This window comes from Colobus angolensis, unplaced genomic scaffold (assembly GCF_000951035.1).
Source record: "Colobus angolensis palliatus isolate OR3802 unplaced genomic scaffold, Cang.pa_1.0 Scaffold263, whole genome shotgun sequence".
NCBI lineage: Eukaryota > Metazoa > Chordata > Mammalia > Primates > Cercopithecidae > Colobus > Colobus angolensis.
This window is the reverse complement of record NW_012115855.1, coordinates 629522-635768: the sequence shown is the minus strand read 5'-3', so window position 1 is coordinate 635768 and position 6247 is coordinate 629522. Positions and strand designations below refer to the sequence as shown.

The following is a 6247-nucleotide window of genomic DNA, read 5'->3' as shown; positions in this document are numbered from 1 at the left end:
GGCGACAGAGCGAGACTCCGTCTCAAAAAAAAAAAAAAAAAGCAAGTGCAATAATACTAAGTATTGGCAAGGATTTGGGAAAAAGGAAACCTTTATATCAACTTGCAGGCATAAACTGGCATAGTCATTTTGGAGTGCAATCTGGCAGTACTTGGGGAAATTATGTATGCATGTATACGTATATGTACATATACACACACACACACACACATATATATGTATATATACACCCCGTGACCCAGCAATCCCACTCTCGTGTAAATCTTCCAGAGAAAGTCTCATACTGATCTATAAAGGAACTTGGTTTTGGACATTAATGACAGAAATCTTTGAGAAATCAAGTAGCGTCAATCTATTTATTCCCTGCTAGGGGAAATATGGTGGATACAGACCACAGAGTACCATGTAGCAGATAGAAGCAATGAATAAAATTTACATATAGCAACATGGATAGATCATCAAAATACAGGGTTGGGTGAAAAAAAGGTCTTAGACATAGAACAAGATCTAAATCCTAATGTCATTTTATAAATTAAAAATACATATGCTATATAAAATACTCATTTTTAAAGGATGCATACATACCCAAGAAAGTACCTTAAATATATTAGAAAGTCTATGGAAGGTGAGGAGGAAAATATGTGAGTGGAGAAATTGCTTATGACAAGTAGGAGAGAAACAAAAAATAAATATAACAGAAGAAGGGCCTTATATCCATGGATAATCATAGGGTGCCTCTAAGATGGCACTCAATGACCTTTGCCTCTTGGTATCTGTACCCTTATATAATTACTAACCCTTGAATGTGTGCTTGTAACAAATAACATAATACCATTTCTGAGATTAGACTATGACTTCCATCTTGTTTGCTGTCTCTTGCTGACCCCACTCAAATGGAATACCAGCTCCACGCAGTGAGCTGCCTGGGCAGAGGCTCACACGGCAAAGAGCTGAGGGAGGCTCCAGGCCAACAACCAGTAAGGAACTGAGGCCCTCGGTCCAACAGCCCCTGAGGAACTGAATCCTGCCAACAACCATGTGAGTGAGATCCAAAGTGAATCCTTCCTCACTAGAGCCTTGAGATGACTATAGCCCTGGCCAATATCTGACCACAGCTCTGAGAAACACCCTGAATCTAAAGCATCCAGCTAAGTTATGCCCAAATTCCTGACCCAGTGAAACAGTGAGAGAGACAATAAATGTCTGTTGTTTTAAGTCACCAAGTTTTGGGATAATCTGTTATGAAGCAATATAGCTATGAACTAAGGTCTATGAGTAACTCAAGACTGGGCATCTGAGCTCCAAAAGAAAAGGAATAAAATCCTATGATCTAAATCTTGCCTCCCTGGATTCATGACCACTGATGACATTCTGTCTTAATAAAATCCTAAAGGCCAAGGACTACATCTCTGTTATTTACTGGTATCTCTCTAGCACCTAGAACCATGGCCTCAAATGTAGATCTCAATCAATCTTCCAAAGACTGAATACTGCCTAGTTGTTGTCCTTTTTTTTTTTGTTTTGTTTTTTGTTTTTGAGACACGGTCTCACTCTGTAGCCCAGGCTGAAGTGCAGTGGCGCCATCACGGCTCACTACAGCCTTGATCTTCTGGGCTCAACTGATCCTGAGTAGCTGGGACCACAGATGTGTACCACCACAGCCAGCTAATTTTTTTTTTTTTTGGTATGTTTTGTAGAGACGGGGATTTCTTTTTTTTTTTTTTTTTTTGAGACGGGGTCTCGCTCTGTCGCCCAGGCTGGAGTGCAGTGGCCAGATCTCAGCTCACTGCAAGCTCCGCCTCCCGGGTTCACGCCATTCTCCCGCCTCAGCCTCCGGAGTAGCTGGGACTACAGGCGCCCGCCACCTCGCCCGGCTAGTTTTTTGTATTTTTAGTAGAGACGGGGTTTCACCGTGTTAGCCAGGATGGTCTCGATCTCCTGACCTCGTGATCCGCCTGTCTCGGCCTCCCAAAGTGCTGGGATTACAGGCTTGAGCCACCGCGCCCGGCGAGACGGGGATTTCACCATGTTGCCCAGGCTGGTCTTGAACTCCCGGGCTCAAGCAATCAGCTCACCTTAGCTTCCCAAAGTGCTAGGATTATAGGCGTGAGCCACTATGCCTGGCCAGGTTTTTGCTGTAACTACCAAGAGTTTGTAACCTTGTCCAGTTCCTGACCCTCAGCATGTTCACATTCCTTGATCCTCAGCTCATCCCTTCCAAGCTGGGATTATAGCTTGATTCTTGTGTGATTACTTCTGCCCTGAAGTCATCCATGCCCTACAGAGACACCTAGTCTGGGCAAGGGTGTTAGAAAAGTATAATTGGGGACTGCTGCTAAAAGTACACAGTTGTTCTAGATGAGCTTGGATGTCAAGCCTTTCAGGTCTTTTCCCTCTCTTCCTCTTTTCCATAATAGTCTCCCTGGAGATCTTTCTTCCCATTTTCCCACTAAAAAAATCTGAAATCTAAAATAGTCAGGCATGGTGGTTCATGCCTGTAATCCTAATACTTTGGGGTGCCAAGGCAGGAGAATCGCTTGACCCCAGGAGTTCAAGACCAGCCTGGCCAACATAGTGAAACCCTATCTCTACAAAAGTTACAAAAAATTAGCTGGGCATGACAGGATGCACCTGTAGTCCCAGCTACCAGGAGGTTGAGGTGGGAGGATGACCTGAGCCTAGGAAGTAAAAGCTGCAATGAGCTGTGATCATGCCACTGCACTCCAGCCTGGGTAGAGAGTAAGGCTCTGTCTCAAAAAAAAAAAAAAACCCACTAAATTAAATAAAAATAAATTTAAATTAAGTTGTTACTTATATATAGGTGGTCCTTGTTTTTTTTCTTGAAGGCCATGATTCAATAGCCCAAAACTCATACAAGTCCCTCTAAGCCTTCTTTAAAGGTTCCATGTTTTGAACTCTTTCTAGTCAGATAAAATTCTTGAGAAGCCAATGAATTGGTATTTTCTAACAAACATGAATGTAAAGTCTAATCCAAGGCTCATTAACAAATGACTTGAAAAATCCTTGATTATTAAAGAAACAACGTGTTTGCAGAAAACAGTATTAAAGCACTTAGTTCACTAAATGTTAGCCGAAAATAATTTTCCACATTCCCTTATTACTCTCTAAGCCCAAAACACCCTTCTCAAATGAATGTTACAACTGTAAATTTATGAAATTTTCCCAATTTTCAACAATATATCTTTATCATTGCTAAAATTCTACTGCAGGAAGATAGAAACTGGCTCTATTTGGCACAATATCTGGCAATATTTGAAGAAATGAATCTATTTGAAAAAAATAAAAGCTGGCTGGGCACGGTGGCTCACGCCTGTAATCCCAGCACTTTGGGAGGCCAAGGCGGGCGGATCACGAGGTCAGGAGATTGAGACCATCCTGGCTAACACGGTGAAACCTTGTCTCTACTAAAAATACAAAAAATTAGCCAGGTGTGGTGGCAGGCACCTGTAGTCCCAGCTACTCGGGAGGCTGAGGTGGGAGAATTGCTTGAACCCGGGAGGTGGAGGTTGCAGTGGGCTGAGATCACTCCACTGCACTCCAGCCTGGGCGACAGAGCGAGACCCTGTCTCAAAAAAAAAAAAAAAAGAAAGGAAAAAAAAGCTGACTGACACAGTGTAAGCACTATGAACTATAAACAAAATCTGTTGGTTCAACATTAATAGAACACTTATAAAGATGAGATTGCCCCAAAATTCAGGCTCTTGGTTACACGGATTATTAGAGAGAAGGATAACCATACACTATGTCTGCTTTATCTCACAGCAAGTTTTTCCTTTACATTATTCTAACAGAACCACCCTTTTGCTTACATGCCTTGAGTATTTATGAGTCAGCAAGTGACTAAATTAACTTAAACTGAGCAAGATGCAATGTGAAATTTTAACTCAAGTGACAGAATCAAATTTTTTAAAATACTGAAATCCTAATTTTACAGCAAAATTTCTAGCAAATATAGTATGTGATGCAGTGTTGTGTCTCCACAGAGAAAGTTGTTTTTTTTTTTCTCCTCTAGGATTAGGAAAAAGTGATCAAAGAGACTGAAAAAGAACAGGCAAAATATCCAAATATCTGAGTTCTAAGATTCTTATTCTCTCTCTAAACAACAAATACAGGGCCCTGCCTATTTCACACCTAAAGAGGATACCTTACGCATTTAATTTTTAAAGGACTCAGGCTGGGTTCCACTTATTTGCAGTTTTTTTTAACATAACGTACATGGGTCATTCATTCAAGAAATATTAAAGGAACACCAACTAAGTTGCAAGGAATTGCACTGAAGACAAAAACAAGACACAATTAGACCTTGAAATCCTTGAAGTTTAATAGAAGGGATATCACCTTATGTATTCTAGGTCGGTTTTTTTCCTTTGCTTAGTAAGAGAAGACAAACATAGAATAATTATTAAACACAGACTAAAAAATCAGCAGCAATGTTGGAAGCCTGAAAATGTTTTTAAAATACCTATCTGTGAAATTTACTTCCTAAAACAAAAAGATCACGAAACCCAATCATGCATCTTCCTGAAGGCATTTCAGTAAAGCAAGTGTATGTGACTTCAAAAGTGGCAATACACTGGTAAGCAATTTTCAGAATGTTCATCTCTGGGATATGAAAGAAACCACATGCTAACTTACCGTCAGCCACTGATTATTACGAATAGGCACAATAAATGAATGATCCATGACCAATTACATCATGGCATACATTTTTCTTACCTTTATAATCATCATATGATAAATACTTAAGCACAAGACAGTTAGCACTATTTTTTAAAAATACCAAAAAGAAACTTGTTGAGGAAAAAAGTACATATAAAGTTCACTCAATTTGTACAGTAAACTTTCAGTTTACCCTAAACAAAACAAACAAATCAGTGAGTATAATTATTAAAATGTAATTTAAAAGTCATATTCAAGCTTATCGACAAACACCATAAGCAAAATCTACTTAGCATGTTATCAACACTGACCATATTTATGTGATAATACTATCTTTTTTAAACAGTCAAGTGGCTAAAAAAACCCAAACTACTGTCAACAGAAATTCAACAATGTTGTTAATAGAGTTAATTCAACAAGATTCTCTAATCCTCAATATTTGTCAGCATCTTGATACCAGTTTTAAAATGAGGTGGAGAATCCCTTGTGGACTACATAGCATGCCTAATACTGAACCTATAAAACTGTAAATGCTTCTTGAATAACTAATGCTATAAAGCAGCTTTATACAGCTTTTCATAGTCTAGGAATGTTGGAAAGTTGATCAGCACGGCCTGTTTTTTGTTTTTTTTTTTTAAGGTATTTACAGGCCACAAGTTGTTAATGTTAATACAAAACAGAGTTTTGCTCCTATTTCTTGGTATAAGAACAAAAACTGGACGGGCTCACGCCTGTAATCTCAACACTTTGGGAGGCCTAGGCAAGCGGATCACGAGGTCAGGAAATCGAGACCAGCCTGGCCAACATGGTGAAATCCCATCTCTACTAAAATACAAAAAGTTTGCCAGGCGTGGTGGAGCGCGCCTGTAGTCCCCGCTACTTGGGAGGCTGAAGCAGGAAAATAGCTTGAACCCAGGAGGCGGAGCTTGCAGTGAGCCGAGGTCGCGCCACTGCACTCCAGCCTGGCAACAGAGTGAGACTCTGCCTCAAAACACAAACAAACAAACAAACAATTAAAATATTGTTTTAAAAAAGTTCCCACATTCAACCCCCCCCAATTGTCAAAGCCCAGCTCAGATGGCAGTTTTCCTAGTATGTCTACCCCCTGAACTCCTCAGTTCAAAATAAACTCTCCCTCCTCTAAAGTCCCCCTGCACTTTACTGTGACTTTCATCCCAAGACACTGTCTACTTCAAATTATAGTTTCTATATATGTCTTATCTCTATTAGACTGGTATCTGACAGTAGGATTTGCATCTGAAAGGTGTGAGACTATATGATCCTTGCATGACAAACATCTTATTAAACATCTGCAGAATGAATAGTGAATATTAGATACATTTTTTGAAGCAGTGTGGATTAGCAGAAGGCATATGTATTTTGAACTTAGAAAAATCTTGGCTAGAATTGTAATTCTGCCACCTTAGTCGAGTCCCTAAACTTTTTCTAAGCCTGTTTTAATATCTGTAGAACTGCCGGGTGCGGTGGCTCAAGCCTGTAATCCCAGCACTTTGGGAGGCCGAGACGGGCGGATCACGAGGTCAGGAGATCGAGACCATCCTGGCTA

General features: G+C 40.1%; 1 protein-coding gene across 3 annotated transcripts in view; it reads right to left on the bottom strand.

Moving 5' to 3' along the window:
- KATNA1 (katanin p60 (ATPase containing) subunit A 1) overlaps positions 1-6247 on the bottom strand; it is a 68599-nt gene that overhangs the window by 60804 nt on the left and 1548 nt on the right. The window lies entirely within an intron of this gene.